General features: G+C 40.6%; 1 long non-coding RNA gene across 1 annotated transcript in view; it reads left to right on the top strand.

Moving 5' to 3' along the window:
* The first annotated feature begins 1,483 nt into the window (after positions 1–1,483).
* The window catches only part of LOC132532686 (uncharacterized), a 39,646-nt gene continuing 23,591 nt past the window's right edge, over positions 1,484–17,538 (top strand). The window contains exons 1-2 of the long non-coding RNA XR_009544592.1: positions 1,484–1,613; positions 3,618–3,731. This is a non-coding gene — a long non-coding RNA (uncharacterized LOC132532686). The remainder of the gene's footprint in view (positions 1,614–3,617; positions 3,732–17,538) is intronic.

Raw genomic sequence — 17,538 nt, 5'->3', positions numbered from 1 at the left:
TGAAAGATATTTTACATAACCACCATGATGTCTTCCCAGTGCAAAAAAAAATAAATAACTTTCTCAAGATGGGATTTTGCTGGTTTACTGAGCTGGGTCTGTGGTTCTTTGAAGCAATCTGATTAGGATTTAATCAAACAAATGCATGCATAATCCAAGATATGAAAGGTCATAGCTGCTAAATGTAAAATGTATATTTCTCCTTCCTTTAGTTTCATTTATGTGATTTCAGGAAAAAAGAATCAAACTGGCAAATCTTTGTGTTTTGGGGCACAGATATCTGCTTCTAACTGCTTAGCCTGGAGCTATTTGAAGTCCCTGCAGGGGAGGTGAAAGGTCTGTGTGAGTAAGTGAAACGTGTAAAGATGGACAGAAAGGGAACATAGGGTCTGCAGGCTTGCTCTTCAGGTTTGGGCAAGTTTTAAACTTTTATTCGAATTGAAAATCCAGAACAATAAATCCTGTGAGACACATTATTTCTGTGACATCCAATTGCTCCTTGTCTGGAAAGTTCATTCTTTTTCAGTCACTAAAAATAATGACTTGTCTTAGTAGTCACACACTGTAGTTACAAAACAGTATCATTTATTTATGAGAATCTACAAGTAGTTTTAATTTTCATTATTTTTTCCTTTTCCTTGACATCCTGTATTTTATTTATGTTTTATTTGTTATTCACAGTTTGCCACAAGATTGTAAGATGATAATATCTAGTTTCACACCACACCCACCACCAAAGTTCTATATCTCCCAAAGAGAACTACCAGAGTTCTCAGAAGTCTTCTGTTAGCCTGATTCTGTTTTGTTTGAATTTTTTTTTTTTGGCAAGTTTATGTAAATCGGATCTCTAGATTCCACAGATGAGTAAAACCATCTGGTAAGTTGTCTTTTATCTCTTTACACAAGTAGCTTTAATACTGAATTCAACACCTGCATTTTCAGAACCCTTGTGATGGTACGAAGAACAGTCTTTTCAGTCTTTTGCATCTAGAGTGTGGGATCTTCACCTTCCCCCAAAGTCTTGGGAAATAGCTTCTCTCAGCTCTCCAAGACATAGAGATTACATTTCCTCATTATCTTACGGCTTTATTTAATCTCCTATTCTCTCTCTCACTCCTACTTTTATTTCAGCCCACTCTTCTTTTTAACTTTTTGATGTGTGTGATTACAACTATTTATAATGCTTGGCTTTGAATCACTGTGTTCTTAAGTGGTTACCAAATATGCTGCAACCAGGGATAATTAGTGTAAAAAAAAAAGTAACGCCACGTAGAAAGAAACATTATTTGGAATACAAGTATTAGGTCTTTGAGAAAAGGTCTCCATGCTTTAGTTGCAAATAAGATATGATTGTGATTCTGACAAAACAAAGTAAACAATGTAAGCAACCAGGGTTGTGGGTATCAAAACATCTTGCGCTTTGCTGGGCTTCTTCCAGTTCACTGTGACTTAGCGAGCTTTGGAAGCAGTTGGGATGGATAAGCATCACTTACCACATAGCCTGCACTGTATTCCCATACTTCTAACCTGTGGTGAAGCTGCATTCTTTTGTCATCTTCTCTGGAGCTTGAAGTTTGTCAAGGGTCACAAACTTAGAAGATTAGTGATGCGAGGTAGGCGCCTCCTTCTCAGTCGTTATAAGTGTTCACACAGTTCACTGTAGCCTTTATTATACATGGGAAATTCTACTTATTAAAACACTGTGAGCAGAATAACTGGTTTGTATGCTTACAAAGCCAGACTGAGTTGATCTGTATTTTGTCACTCAACCAGACTGGCATCTTTCTGACTCAGGTGCTTGTGCGAATCTAGGGTGTATGTGTGTGTTCTTTAAACTCATTGTTACCCGGTTGCCAAGGAAATTGGAAGGTGACTCTTGACTCCTTTACTTAGCTTCTATCAATGTTTGCTTACTATTAAAGTTTGGTTAATTAATTAAGTTAATTAATTAATTAATTCCAGAGCACTGCTTAGCTCTGGCTTATGGTGGTTCAGGAAATTGAACCCGGGGTGTTGGAGTCTCTTTACATAACTATTATGATATCTACTCCTGCCCATAATCTTCTTCTTCTTATTATTATTTAATGTTTCTCAGGATATATCGAGTTCATCTTTTTTAAATTCATTAACTAATTACTTATTTTTTTAATTAATTAATTTTTTTATTTAAGAAAGGATAGATTAACAAAACCATAGGGTAGGAGGGGTACAACTCCACACAATTCCCACCACCCAATCTCCATATCCCACCCCCTCCCCTGATAGCTTTCCCATTCTCTATCCCTCTGGGAGCATGGACCCAGGGTCATTGTGGGTTGCAGAAGGTGGAAGGTCTGGCTTCTGTAATTGCTTCCCCGCTGAACATGGACGTTGACTGGTCGGTCCATACTCCCAGTCTGTCTCTCTCTTTCCCTAGTAAGGTGGGTCTCTGAGGAAGCTGAGCTCCAGGACACATTGGTGGGATCTTCAGTCCAGCAAAGCCTGGCCGGCATCCTGATGGTGTCTGGAACCTGGTGGCTGAAAAGAGAGTTAACATACAAAGCCAAACAAATTGTTGAGCAATCATGGACCCAAAGCTTGGAATAGTGGAGAGAAAGTGTTGGGGGTGGGGGTACTCACTGCAAACTCTAGTGTACTTCTGCTTTCAGGTATATATTGCACTAATTTATGGATACATGTGAACATATGCTCTCTCTCACAGAAACTGGTGTATATCTAGGTTATGGGACTTCGTTAGAAAGTGAACCACCTGGGATGGAATTAGAGAATACTATGAAAGGAAAGGTCTCACCCGAGTAATGAAGCTGAAGGGTTGTCATTCCACATGTGAAGTCTCTGGACACAGTCTGAAGTGAAGCATGTTGAGGTGGCAATCCTTGCGTTGATCAGGTTGCGATCGGCAGATGCAATATTATTTGATATGGATTGGGAGAGGCATGCGGGAAAGTGGGCCCTATCCAAAGGTTCCAGGACTGGGGGAATTGAGGCTCTATAGTGGAGATGAGGTTCCTGCTGTCTTAGGGTTCTCTTTTTAAAAAAAATTTTTTTTATATTTTATTTTATTTATTTATTCCCTTTTGTTGCCCTTGTTGTTTTATTGTTGTAGTTATTATTGTTGTTGTCGTCGTTGTTGGATAGGACAGAGAGAAACGGAGAGAGGAGGGGAAGACAGAGAGGGGGAGAGAAAGATAGACACCTGCAGACCTGCTTCACCGCCTGTGAAGCGACTCCCCTGCAGGTGGGGAGCCGGGCTTCGAACCGGGATCCTTAGGCCGGTCCTTAGGCAGGTCCTTGTGCTTTGCGCCACCTGCGCTTAACCTGCTGCGCTACAGCCCGACTCCCTGGGTTCTCTTTACATAACTATTATGTTGTCTACTCCTGCCCATAATCTTATTATTATTATTTAATGTTTCTCAGGATATGTCAAGTTCATCTTTTTAAAATTCATTAACTAATTAATTACTTAATTTTTTTTTTTAAGCTTCTGACCCACTAAAATCTTAAGTCAGGCTGATCAAGAATAGAGCTGAAACTTCTGCTAGCATAACTTCTGAGTGAGTCAGGGTAGTTTTCAGAGTGTTTGAAGTCTTCACCAGGTGTTCACTTGTTTATTCCAGACTTAGGTTTCTTGCAAATGCTGTTGGACTGGTGGGACTTCAGCTGCCACAAAGGAGTGACTTTCAAATCTAATGAACCTTACCTGCTTTAGCCTGGCCTGGAACAGTCCAAAGGTATTTTGGGCCCTACTTTACCAGTGGTAATTCTGACCCACTCACTCTGTAGCAACTTTTATTGCAGTGCAAAGCTGTAGATATTTAAAATATACCTTATAATGTTAGTATATGCTATAAATTGCTGCACTGATTTTTTTTGGTCTATAATCAGTGTATTTTGGGGACACCTTCAGAACCATAACTCCCTAGGCAGACAATCTCACCAGTGTTTGCTGGAAACTTACCTCTCCAGAGCTCTGATGCACTAGGGAAAGATAGAAACAGGCTGGGGGTGTGGATCTACCTGTGAATGCCCATGTCCACTGGAGAAGCAATTACAGAAGCCCAAACTCCCACCTTCTGCTCCCCATAAAGAATTATGGTCGATATTCCCAGAGAGGGATAAAGAATAGGGAAGCTCCTAATGGAGGGGATGGGACATGAAACTCTGGTGGTGGGAACTGTGTGGAACTGTCCCCCTCTTATCTTACAATCTTGTTCATCATTATTAAATGACGAATAAAAATTTAGGAGAGAGAGAGAGGGAAGTAATCCTTTTTTTTTTAAAAAAGAATATTTATATATTATAATATTAAAAGGTGAAGATGTTTCAATATTTATCTTAGTTAATTATGATAGCACACAATTTATCTATCTTTCTTCTTCCTAAGCTTTACTTTTGGCTATTTGGAACTCAAATTTACACTCAAAGGGTCAAGAAAGATGCATTACCATATGGACATAAAAAGTGTCTGAGAGAATGAAGGCTCTCTTCAAAGGACGCAGAGAAATATCTGGAGCAATGACAGCTTGATTAAAATAAACGCGAAGTCTCTCAAAAAAGTAATGGCACACAATGGGATGTATCAATTAAAAAAGTAATGGCACACAATGGGATGTATCAATTAAAAAAGTAATGGCACACAATGGGATGTATCAATTCTAGCTTTTAAAAAAAGGTTTTTTAAAAAAATCTTTTATTTATTTATTACTGGATAGAGACAGGGAGAAATTGAGACAGGAGGAGATAGAGGGGGAGAGAGACAAGAGAGACACCTGCAGCCCTGCTTTACCAAGTATGAAGCTTTCCCCCTGCAGGTGGGGATCAGAGGCTTGAATCTGAGTCTTCAAACACTATCATGTGTGCACTTAACCCGGTGAACCACTGCCTAGTCTCAATTCTGATTTTTCTCTAAGGTGTGCTAGTTAATGCCTTATGATTTTGCTAGTAGTGCATTTTCTCCACTGGGATGTTTATAGACCAAAGACTGTCTGTCACTCTACCAGCAAACAGACTTGCAGGCACATGTATGGTATTGGGGAGGGCACTTTCTTTTGTAATTAGGCCGACATAGTATTGTGGTATTCTGGAAACATCCTTAATATTGATTCTGAGAAAGCAATGCCACTGATTTAGTTTCTATTAAATCCATATAAGTAAATCATCTAGTTAGTGCTCAAGATGTCAGTCATTTCTCTCTTGAGTTGAGTAGAACTTTGCATCTGAAAATCCTTTTTTAAAAAGTTTTTTTTATTTATAAAAAGGAAACATTGACAAAACCATAGGATAAGAGGGACACAATTTCACACAGTTCCCACCATCAGAACTCCATATCCCATCCCCTCCCCTGACAGCTTTCCTATTCTTTATCCCTCTGGGAGCATGGACCCAGGATCATTGTGGGATGCAGAAGGTGTAAGGTCTGGCTTCTGTAATTGCTTCCCCACTGAACATGGGCATTGACAGGTCGATCCATACTCCCAGCCTGCCTTTCTCTTTCCCTAGTGAGGAAGGGATCTGGGGAAGCGGAGCTCCAAGGCACATTGGTGGGGTTGTCTGTCCAGGGAAGTCTGGTCACGTCCTGCTAGCATCTGGAACCTGGTGGCTGAAAAGAGAGTTAACATACTCTACCACGTGCAAAGACCTGGGTTCAAGAGCCTGGTCCCCACCTACATAGAGTAGGGGAAGCTTCAGAATGGAAAGCAGTCTCTCTTACCCTATCTACCTCTTCCCTCTCAACTTCTCTTGGTCTCTATAAAAAATAAAGTGTTTTTTTTGTTGTTGTTGTTAAAGACTGAATCTAAATTTTTCTCATTACTTTGTTTGAAAACATATTTTCCTCTTTGCTGTCATAAATTAATTTGTAGAGTAGACATATTTTGTTATATATTAACTTCTTTCTGACTAATAAGTCACCATCCTCCTACCATTGAACTTTATTTTTGAGTCAGATTATTTCAACCAGACATCTGCTTCTGTTTCAGTGCCTGCTATATATATGTTTGTTTATTATTGGATAGAGACAGAGAGAAATTGAGAGGGTGGAGGAGATAGAAAAAGACAGAGAGAGACACCTGCAGCCCTGCTTCACCACTCGTGAAGCTTTCCCCCTGTAGGTGGGGACCAAGGGTTTGAACCTGGGTCCTTGCACACTGTAATATGTACAATTAATCAGGTGCGCCACTGTCTGCCCCCTCAGTTCCTACTTTTATTTAAAAAAAAAAATTCTTGGGATTCAGGCGGTAGAGCAGTGGGTTATGCTCACATGGCGCAAAGTGCAGGGACCTGTGTAAGAATCCCGGTTCGAGCCCCTGGCTCCCCACCTGCAGGGGAGTCGCTTCACAGGCAGTGAAGCAGGTCTGCAGGTGTCTATCTTTCTCTCCCCTCTTTGTCTTCCCCTCCTCTCTCCATTTCTCTCTGTCCTGTCCAACAACGACAACAACAATAACAGCAACAGTAATAACAACAGTAATAAAACAAGGACAACAAAAGGGAACAAATAAATAAATATTAAAAAATTATTATTCATTATTTCTTTAATTTGATCAAACAGAGAGGGCCTGAGAGGGAAGGGGAGATAGAGTGGGAGAAAGAGAAACACCTGTATCCTTGCTTTTCTGCTTGGGAGGCTTTTCTCGTACAGGTTTTGGGAGTTTGAGCCTGGATCCTCCAGGTGCATGGTCATGGATGCTACTTCCCAGGCCCAGTACTTTCTTTTCAAGTTTTCTCTGACTCACTCCTGGGCCTTTTCTGTGTCCGTTCATTCCTTTGTAACACACCTGAAACCAGTGTCCAACTCAGCATTTATACTAAAATAATTCCGTCTCTCCACTGCCAAGGTCGTTGCACTGTAATACTACACACAACACCAAGTGACATCAACGTACCCCAGTAAGAGAGATGAACTATTTTTGCAGTTATAAACCACTTCATCCCACCTCTTTTATGTATATATAACGCCTGTTAGTTCTCTCTGTGGAATTCATAACTGTATTTATTCTCTTTTTTTTTCTCTTCTTCTAACCAAGGCATTCCATCTGTTTGAAAAGATGGAAAAAAAAAATTTTTTTTTGCTGTTATTTCCAATGAGTAGTATCACATATCATTTTACCTAGTTAGCACATAGTTTGTGCCTAGTTTAGTATATTTCTATTCAACTGTATTTATTTTCACAGTATCCATCTTACAGAAAATAGAAAAGGCTAAGGTGTAGAGACGACCCGGCACCTCATCTTTATTAACTAGTGTAATCTGGTGTTCAAAAGGAGCAAATGTAGAGGTAGACTGGCCTTTCCTTAGCTTGAACTGAGAACAGCTTTTTGGAATCGGCAGTCCTCGCAGGCATAGATTTGTAGGCCTGATTTGCATTTGGAGAAGAAAGAGAGAAGAAAACTGTGTCTGAAGGTCTGAAAGAGTTTCAGGCGATGAAAATGAGGGAAATGCAGCCGGTAATGTCGCCTTTAGCTCCCAGATGATGTGAGGACAATGGGTAGTTCTGAACCCTTGGAACTGAATAATTAGATGGCTTATGCCCATGTCCAGTGGAGAAGCAATTACACCAATTACACAAGCCGGGGCTGTGCACCCCATAAAGAATTTTGGTCCATATTCTCAGAGAAAGAGAAATATTTGGAGAAAATGACCTGAAATCCAATCCCATCAGGACTAGGAGAGAGATGTGGAAAAAAGAAACGACATTGGGGTTTATTATTACTATTATTTATTCCCTTTTTTTGCCCTTGTTTTTTTTATTGTACTTATTATTGTTGTTGTTACTGATGTCGTCATTGTTGGATAGGACAGAGAGAAATGGAGAGAGGAGGGGAAGACAGAGAGGGGGGAGAGAAAGACAGACACCTGCAGACCTGCTTCACCACCTGTGAAGAGACTCCCCTGCAGGTGGGGAGCCGGGGGTTCAAACCAAGATCCTTATGCCGGTCCTTGCGCTTTGTGCCGCATGCGCTCAATCCGCTGCGCTATTGCCCGACTTCCAGAAAAGACATTTGGAACTGGGAGTGAGTATAGGTTTAACTTGGAGGAAAGGAGAGGGCAGAGCCATGGAAGAAATGGGCAAATATATATATATATATATGTAGACAGGTAATTATACAAAAATAGTCAATCCATATCTGTGACCTTGGGAGAGCTATTGCATTTTCCAATGGAGAGAATGGGGGACGTGGAGCTCTGGTGTGGAATTATACCCTGGTTGGCCCATGGTCTTGAAAATCAAGATTAAATCACTAATAATAAGTAAACTAATACATAAAGAAAAAGAAACTATGGCATATATGTGGGTAGGAGAACCTTAGCCAGATGCCAGGATCCAACACTCTCAGGGTTGAGAGAAAATAACCTTAGTCACTTCATAGTTTCTCTCCAGTCTGGAGCGACTGCCCCTAGAGACCTCCAGATAGGAGAATGTCAGCTGCACTCCCATCAGAACTCAAGGCAGAATACTTATTGATAAACACATCAAACAGAACAGATACTTTCAGGTAAACACAACAGGAACTATGCCAAAGCATGGAGTATTTTCAAGATATGGGAGAGACATCAAGAAAGGGTTAAACCTCGATTAGAATAGTCTTTGTCTGAATGTCCTGAATCAGATGCAATTCTCTGATGCCTCAAGAAATATTCAGGTCATTCTACTGTGCACAAACCCCAAACCCTCAGGAAAGGAGCCAGATGTGGGAGTTTCAGATGGGTATTTACAAAATCTCAAGGCCTGTGGGCTGCCATTGTAATTGGCACGCTTCGTACTTGTGCCTTAAGGAGGAGGGAGTTGTGACAAGATCAAGTGCTTGGAGCCTTCCTTACTGGGCACCTGTTAGCGATCGACCAAACGTGTATTGTAAACATGGAGGCTTTAGGTAAAAATCAATAGAAGTTCTACTAACAACGCTATCAAGAAATCCGGGATCAGAAAACTTCTTCAACAAGAAACGTCCCATTTCAACCTAGCAGGGAGGATTGGGGAAAAAAATAATAGTGTAGTGGCACCTGTTGGCATGTGGAAGTTGTCCTGGATAAGGTAACTTTCTCCTCAAGTTATCAGCGCCCTAAGAGTAGCAGACACCCTGATGATGGTCACCTGTTAAGTGCACTGGTGTTGCAATGATTCTAGAAGATTGAATCATCATGTGCATTGACAAAATAATGACCCCGAGCTGGTTGAAAGTGAGCGGAACCTCACTAATGTGAAAGTGAGAGAAACAGAGTGACGTAAATGGTTAGCATATGCAGGTATGTGAAAGGTGAGAATGGAGAAAGACTGACTACGTGAGAGGGTTTGCCTCCTTTAAGAATTAACAGGTTGTCCTGATGGTGCGCCTCTGAAATAGGGTGCTTACTTGAGCAACAAATTGGGATAGATGTGAGCTTTATTCTGGTCTCCACACCTGTGGTGCAGAAGCGTTCTCCAGTGAGGAACCTTCAGGTACACTCACACAACAGGTAGTTCTTAGTCTGTGAGTGAACAGCTGTGAAGGAACTTAATAGACCACCGCTGCTTTTGACCAGCTACCTTATCTCCTAACCTCACAACTGGTTTATAGCCCTCTATCCATTGTTACTGTTAATTGAATCGTATGTTTGTATTGGAGTTAACTTCTCCAGTATAATCCAATTGCAATTAATGAATCATAAAGTAAAGCCTGGTCACATAAAGATGGAATCCACGTGTTATATTTCATCCACTGACCATGTGAAAAAGCCAGAAAGATTCGGAATCAGCAAAACCAGCTGACTTCGTAACACTCAAGATGTTAAGCAGTGCCAGAATTTGGGGGGCTGGGCAGGCGTACACCTGGTTAAGGGCACATATCACTATGTGCAAGGACCTAGGTTGAGACCTGCTCCCCACCTGCAGGGGGCCGCTTCATGAGCAGTGAAGCAGGTCTGCAGGTGTCTTTCTCTCTCCCTCTCTTTCTTCCCTCACCTCTCAATTTTTCTCTGTCCTGTCAAATAAAAGAAAATAGAAAGTAAAAGAAAAAAAAATGGAGGGATGGTGGCTGAGTCCAATACATCTGTCAGTGGGCAAGTAAGTGAACACGCTTTGGCACCCCCCTTTTTTCCTAGTGATATAAATTGAAACCAGAACACATAGCATATACAGTTTTAGTTTAGAATTATGGCCTGAAGTTTTTTTCTCTCTTTTTTTTCTAACATTTTTTTAGAAAATATCTTTTTATTTATTTACTATTGGATAGAGACAGAAATTGAGAGGGCAGGAGAAGATAGAGAGGAAAAGAGACACTTCACCACTTGTGAAGCTTTCCCCATGCAGGTGGGGACCAAGGGCTTGACTCAGGTCCTTGTGCACTGTGACGTGTGATGTGTGTGCTTAACCATGTGAACCACTGCCTGACCCCATGTTCTGAATTTCTAGATTTAACACTCAACAGTTCTGAAGTTTTTTGTTTTTTTTTTTGTAGAAGTTTTCTGTAATTTTTGTACATTTTACTTTATGGGCCAAGTCTGATGTACTGTATCTAACAATAAAATATGACTTGGGCTCTGTCTATGAATTCATTAGTAAGAAAGACCGAGTTTCCTTCAGACCTAGCTTACTTTTGTGGGGGCTTTGTTGGCAGTCTTATGACTTGAGTCATAGCAGGAAAACTTATAAATTACTTCTCCAGTTGTTTTGCTCAAGTTTAGTACAATTTGTATTCTAAAAATCATACTACCAGTCGTCTATCTTCTGTAGGTAATGAAGTTACAAATAGATCACTTCTAGAAGTTTTTCTATCTTTATTTATTGGATAGAGACAGCCAGAAACTGAGAAGGGAGGGGGACAATTGAGAGGAAGAGAGACAGACACCTGCAGCCCTGCTTCACCACTTGCAAAGCTTCCCCACCCTGCAGGTGGGGACCAGGGGGCTTGAACCTGGGTCCTTGTGCTCAGCCAGGTTTGCCACCACTCAGCCCCCAATAGATCATTTTATAACACCCCCCAACTTTGCTTGTCTATTTCAGTGGAGTCTTGGCCTTGCATATGCACAACTTCAAGAGCTCCAGTCATTTTTTTTTCATTCAGATAGAGAGACAAAGACAAGGAAAGGCACTTGGCACCAAAGCTTTGTCCATTGCTGAGGGACCCCACCCGTCCCGCCATGGGATGCCATGTGGTGCTGGAACGCAGTCTCCTAACCACCTCACTGGCCTTAGCCCTGCTTCCTTGAGCATGCAAATCTCTTAAGCCTGAGCAGACAGTTCACATTGTCAGAGATGCTGGTTTTTACCCAGACATTCTGTGTGTAAGTAAAGTGTATTTAACCCAAAACTTTTTCTTAAAGAGGCCACAAGGAGGAGAAAAGTACATTAAAAAAATAGGAGTAGGTTGACCTCTTGCACAAATATCTCTTCTTGCTTTGTTTAGTTTCAAGTGTTTTGGGGGTAAAAGTTTGGTTATTCCACAGCAAACAGCTTCAGATAGACCTAGATCATTTGGGTGACTGTAATGTGTAAAATTGGTGCTTGGACACAGAAGTAAGATAAACAAAAACATCTCACATCCAAATGCATTTCAGGGACAAGATTCCTAGGAGCAAAGCTCCTAAAAATATACTAAAAGTACAAGTTTTAGTTTTAAAAAAAAAGTGCAAAAAACAAATGGACAGTTGGAGCAACTATGTGAAGAAAAATTCTGTCTAGCTTTATTCTTAGACTGAGCATGTGAATAGACTGGATAACAAATTTGTTTTTGAATTTTTCCAGTGATACTTTTGTTCTCTACAGATATTAACCTGGTAAAGCTCACATAAAAGCTCTAGAAGGCATAATGGATTTTGTTTCAATAAATGTTTCTGGTTTTCCAGTGCTAGACCTAAAGATTCGCAATATACATGTAGACAGTATCCTTGTGTGCTTAGTTTAGCTTATAGCCATTTAACTTTTTTATTTTAGTATTTGAATGAGAAAGAAATTCACACAAGTAATAAATCCTTTCTCTTCCAAAAGCTGGAAACCCTATAAAAGTATGTGAACTCTCAGTATAAACAAATTGCTAAAATGATTTTAAAAATAACTTTTAAGTCAGTGTTTTTATTATTTAAAGCTAAATAAAGACAACAATAGTAAGTTAAAAGAGGAAAAATTATAAATAGTGGGAAGATATGTGTTTGAATTGGACTTATTTAATTATGAATAATAAAAACTAATGTGAAATGTAAAAATAATGTAAAATGGCTTGACTTAAATTACTTAAAGTGAAACTGTGCCTCAAATATCATAATTCAGTGTAGTCAGGGACTCTTTTCACTTAGCAGTTGTTGTTAAAAATTCAGAGGCTCTAGCCGATTATAGTAAAACGATGTTAATGAGATCAAACTATTGAACGACTTAGTATACTTGATAAGGGACAGACAATTTCACTGAGTGAATGGAGGGAAAGAGGTCTTCCAGAACTTCAGTAATACAGGAGACTAAAGCTACCTTCTAGAAGGAATCAGTTCTCCTCTCTCAAGAAATCTCTAAAGGGGGCCAGGCAGTGACACACTGGGTTAAACACACATAGTACTAAGTGCCAGTGTCGGGCATTAAACCAGCTTTCCCTGCTCCATGCTGCATTGCTGGTAGTATGGCCTATTTACATAATCATTGTTTTGCCTGATCTATCTTCTTTCTACCTTGAGACCTGCTCTGCCTGTAGGGTATATTAATCCCACCAGTTAAAACCATCTCAACAGTTGCTAAGGATGCTTCCACCTTCCCAGACTGCCTTTTGCCTCTCTCTACCCCCTTTCCTAGCCATTTCTGACTTGCCACTTCCAGTTTTATCCCACAAAACCCACTTCTGTTCCTGGTTTCACTCTCTTTTTTCTCTCCTGCATCCCGACCTGGAGAAGGGCTGGCATGTGGAGTGGGAGGCGGCCATTGCTGTTTGGCGCCATGTGGTTTTAACCCATTGTGCTCACATCCGACTCTGGGGCATTCCCATGTGAATAAAGAATTGTATTACCATGCTGCCACGAGTTCCTGGTCTCTCTCCTGTGAAGCTAGCCCGGCATGCCAGGACCCATGCAACGGTCCTAGTTCGAGCCCCTGGCTCTCCACTTGCAGGGAGATTGCTTCACAGGTGGTGAAGCATGGCTGTAGGTGTCAATCTTTCTCTCTCCCTCTCTATGTTCCCATCCTCTCAATTTCTCTCTGTCCTATCCTTCTTTCTCCACCATCACTGGTCATCTCCATCAGGAACAACATCATAAACTCCTTTGTGGGCACTACAGGACCTTGTCTTCAATGGCAGAAACTGTCCCACTCTCCAAAGGGAAGCTGGGTCAACTTACTCCCCACTCAGGGAAGACTGGTCCTGGAATGAGAGCAGCCTAGAATGTTTCTAGTTATGAGCATGGAATGCGAGCTCAGACCTACAGGGATGCAGAGGTTACACAGGCTCCTGTGCTGAATATGAGTAGACATGGGCCCTGGATCAGATCAATGGAGTTTACAGTTAACAGTATTTAGGTATTTTTCCCATATTTGGGAGCTACTCTTTGCCCTGATCCAACTTTCTAGTCCTATTCTGAACTCCGACATCATCTTCCCAGAGAACACTTTTAGCCCACTGGCATGTTAGCTCTTGGGCTCAGTTCAAAATTAGTCAAGTCATGGACCCCTTGGAATATACTTTCTAACTTCTTCCAAAATGAAGATCTCAAATCTCATCTGCTATATTCTTACCTTTTGGTTCCAGCTTACTAAACAATTTGTTCTGCTTTATATCTTAATGCTTTTCAGTCACTAAGTTGCAGATGCTACCATGATGCCAACCCAAATTCCCTGGGCAAGCAACCTCACTAGTGTGCCCTGAAACCCACTTCCCCAGAGCCCTTCCCCACTAGGGAAAGATAGAAACAGGCTGGGGATATGAATCGACCTGCCAACAGTTATGTGCAGCCCATAAAGATCTTTGGTCCATCCTCCCAGAGGGATGAAGAATAGGGAAGCTTCCAATCGAGGAGCTGGGATATGGAAGTCTGGTGATGGGAATTGTACCTCTCTTATCCCACAATCTTGTCTACAATTATTAAATCACTAATTAAAAAATACGTCTCAGGGTCCAGTGGTAGTGCAATGGGTTAAGCGCACATGGCAAAGCGCAAGGACCGGCATAAAGATCCCGGTTCGAGCCCCCGGCTCTCCACCTGTAGGGGAGTCGCTTCACAGGTGGTGAAGCAGGTCTGCAGGTGTCTGTCTTTCTCTCCCCCTCTCTGTCTTCCCCTCCTCTTCATTTATCTCTGTCCTATCAAAATACAACAGCAGCAACAACAACAATAATAACAGCAAAAACAACAATGGAAAAAAAATGGCTGCCAGGTGCAATTTGTAGTGCAGGCACCGAGCCCCAGAGATAAAACCCTGGAGGAAAAATTAAATAAATAGATAACAAATAAATAAAACAGAATTTATTTTCAATACTATCTGTATTGGTTATAGCAATTATTATTTTTTTACAAAGTTATTTATTTTCATTTTTTTTATGATTTAATAATGATCAACAAGACCATAGGATAATAGGGGCCGCACATTGGGAGAGTTTGGGGGAAATAGAGCCAATTCTCTTTAAATGTGTCATCTGTCATGTTGTATTGTACACAACACCTTTTACTTTTTAGATCTTGGGTTTCATTTTTTTTCTTTTGAAATAAATGTATTCAAAATGTATCGATGGAAATGTTTCCAGTGTTGCTGCAACAGAATCATCTGCAATATAGATTTTCAATAATGTAGCTGTGCGTCGTTGGGTGATGCTGACTTTCTGTTCAACCAACTCACTGTAGCTAGTGGCCTTCTTTCTGTGCAGGCGTTCTTCAGGGATCTCTGGATGAGAACACACGGTATGTTGTGTTCTATGTCATGTCAGTCATTACTCTCTTTGACTTTACTTGTGTTCTCAAGTCAGTATGTTCCAGATTAATGAGCCGTTTGTTCTTAATCAGGAAACTATTTAAGAATACACTTTTAATTTTAATGTCTTGTTTATGATTAATTGTCTCTACATGCCCTTCTTAGGCATGATGGTACTTCAAAGCTGCTGCCTTTTCCCTAAACAGTTCCCAAATGTCACAATACTGGTCGTTGCTATGACCCAGTGATCTCAAAGGACTAAACAAACAGGGTTATTGATTTCCTTGAGAAACTCATTCACACACCCTCTTAAATGAAAAATCACTTTGAGTAAAAATATTTTTAAAAAAGCAGGCACTAAGTTAACTATGACAGCACACTACATATTTTTTTAAAGACAAACATTTGGAGACACAGAGAGAGAGAGAAAGAGAGAGAGAGAGACTACTTAGAAACGGTTTGTGAAGTAAACTATTCTGACTGTCCTGGACTAAGTTGTTAGTTGACTTCATTACAATTCACTCTGTTGATTTGCTTTATTTTTAACTAAAAACTTGTGTGTACATATGTACACCACTGGACACTACAAAGCGAAGTGGTCCATGACCTCTTAATAATAGAAGCTAACATTTATTATTTTTTTTCTGAGTGCTTGTTTTCTTGCATCATTTATTCCAAGTGCACTACATGTATTAACTCATTTCCTATTTTCAGTTACTGTTTATGGGACCTTCTTTTTATTCATGTTCTACAGATGACAAAAGTAAAGAACACAAAACCTAAGTCATTTACCTAAGATCACATAGAAGATAAATGTCAGACTGCAGATTGCAAACCTAGCAGTCTGATCTGGACAGCAAGCTTCTAAACACAATGCTAAGTCATATGCACGTGAAGAAACTGCTGGTGTTGTTGGCAATCTCAATTTAAGAATTTTGTTGTTGTGTGCTGTCTGAAATTGATGTGTAAGCTTTCTGTATCGGTGGTCCTTGTGCTAGGCACGTTGCTCTTACTCTCATCGTTACTACAAAGTGACAGGTGAGTTAAGTTCTTTTTTAATTTGTGAATTTGGTTATTTAAAACTAGATTTGTTTTCTTTGAGCAGATGGACATTTTCGAGATTGTAGAAAATTCAGATGAGAAATGGAAATGATTTTACAAAATCACCCCATGTCAAAGATGAGTGTTTCTCCAAAAATGATGTTCAATAATTATTTTCTAAAAATATAAATCATGTGTTTCTATAACTTACTTTCATTTTGGTCGTGCACGTTCACTCTATTTCTAAAGGTTTTGGGAAAATATGTTCACTTAGCTTTTAAAATGAGTACTCAATATAATTGTGTCCTTTGTTCCACACAGGAGTTATGTTTTCAAATACTTTAAGGTTTATTGTCCTTTATGCATTAAACTCGAGTGAGTTTAAACTTTATTTTTTTATAATTTTTATTTATAAAAAGGAAACACTGACGAAAGCATAGGATAAAAGGGGTATAACTCCACACAGTTCCCACCACCAGAACTCGTATCCCAACCCCTCCACTGATAGCTTTCTTAATTTTCTTTTTATTTTATTTTTAAATTTTTTTAATTAATTAATTATTTACTTACTTATAAAAAGGAAACATTTGCTAAACCATAGGATAAGAGGGGCACAACTCCACACAATTCCTACCACCAGAACTCTGTATCCCATCCCCTCCCCTGATAGCTTTCCTATTCTTTATCCCTCTGGGAACATGGACCCAGGGTCATTGTGGGATGCAGAAGGTGGAAGGTCTGGCTTCTGTAATTGCTTCCCCGCTGAACATGGGTGTTGACAGGTGGATCCACACTCCCAGCCTGCCTCTCTCTATCCCTAGTGGGGCTGGGCTCTGGGGAAGCAGAGTTCCAGGGGTCGTCTGTCCAGGGAAGTCTGGTCGGCATCTTGCTGGCATCTGGAACCTGGTGGCTGAAAAGAGAGTTAACATGCAAAGCAAACAAATTGTTGACCAATCATGGACCTAAAGGCTGGAATAGTGCAGACCAAGAGTCGGGGGGGGGGGGGTGTCCTCCATTTTGTAGATAGCTAGTAGGCATATTTTAGTCATATTGCAAAGGGCCTGTGGCTATACTAGTTTTTTTTTTCTTAATTTTCTTTATCCTATTCTTTATCCCTCTGGGAGTATAGACCCAGGGTCATTGAGGGTTGCAGAAGGTGGGAGGTCTGGCTTCTGTAATTGCTTCTCCACTGAACATGGGCATTGACAGGTGGATCCATACTCCCAGTCTGTCTCTCTCTCCCTAGTGGGGTGGGGTTTTGGGGAAGCGGGCCTCCAGGACACATTGGTGGGGTCGTCTGCCCAGGGAGGTCCGGTTGGCATCATGGTAGCATCTGGAACCTGGTGGCTGAAAAAAGAGTAAACAAATAAAGACAAATTGTTGACTAATCATGAACCTACAGGCTGGAATAGTGAAGATGAAGATTTGGGGTCTCCATTTTGAAGATAGCTAGTAGACCATATTCCAAAGGGCCCATGAGTATACTAGTTTCCCTTGAGCCTGACATCTGATATGCAGGTGGATCCAAGTTATTGTCTGGGGAGATGATGTCATGGCTGGAAAAAGTACTAGGAAGCTGGATCAGGGAAGAGAGTAGCTCCCTAATATGGGAAAGGGGTATAAATATTGTTGACTATAAACCCCAT

This window comes from Erinaceus europaeus, chromosome 14 (genome assembly GCF_950295315.1).
Source record: "Erinaceus europaeus chromosome 14, mEriEur2.1, whole genome shotgun sequence".
NCBI lineage: Eukaryota > Metazoa > Chordata > Mammalia > Eulipotyphla > Erinaceidae > Erinaceus > Erinaceus europaeus.
The sequence above is the reverse complement of the archived record's forward strand: the minus strand, read 5'-3'. Positions and strand labels throughout refer to the sequence as shown.